Genomic DNA, 799 nt, shown 5'->3' on the forward strand with positions numbered 1-799 from the left:
GGTATAAAGATTTTCATTGCAGGATAGTCTGTAATTGGGAAAAAATACTAGAAATGACTTAAACGTTTATCAGTATGGTGGTAGTTATTTAAAATAGCTAATAGGATCTGGTAATCATATTTTAGAATATCGTGCAACAACTAAAAATAATATAGTAGATACTTGTATACCACTCTGAGAATTCTCCAAGACATATTTTATTTTTAAGAAGTTGAAGAAGTCTACACACAGGAAGATTTTAAAAACTAGACAGAATTAAAACGACCTCATAAAATCTATAGTTCTTTTTTTGTCTGATTGTTTTTAAGAAAAAAGTCTAGAACATCCCTGTACCTGAGGACTGATAATAGAGGGCATAATTAGGGAAGAGGCATTTAGGTGGGGGAAGGAGGGGATGACACTGTTATGGATTGAATGTCTGTGTCCCTCAGAATTCATATGCTGAACCCCTAACCCCCGAGGGTGACTATATTTGGAGTAAGGAAGTAATTAAGGTCAAATGAGGCCATAAAGGTAGGGCCCTGCTTTTATGGGGTTAGTGTCCTTATAAGAAGAGACACCAGAGAGCTAGCTCTTCCCCACCTTGCCTCCTCTCTCTCCCTCCCTCTCTCCCTCCCCCCCCCCCCCGTCCCTCTCCCTCTCTCTCTTTCTCTCTCTCTCCACTATGTGAGAACACACTGAGAAGGTGGCCCTCTGCAAGCCAGAAAAAGAGGTCTCACCAGAAACCAAACCCTATAAACCCTGTACGAACCTTGATCTTGGACTTCCAGCCTCTAGAACTGTGAGAAAATAAATGACT

The sequence above is a fragment of the Delphinapterus leucas genome, chromosome 3 (genome assembly GCF_059928025.1).
Source record: "Delphinapterus leucas isolate spDelLeu-1000000601 "Yukka" chromosome 3, BTC_Dleu_Yukka2, whole genome shotgun sequence".
In the NCBI taxonomy this organism is placed as follows: domain Eukaryota; kingdom Metazoa; phylum Chordata; class Mammalia; order Artiodactyla; family Monodontidae; genus Delphinapterus; species Delphinapterus leucas.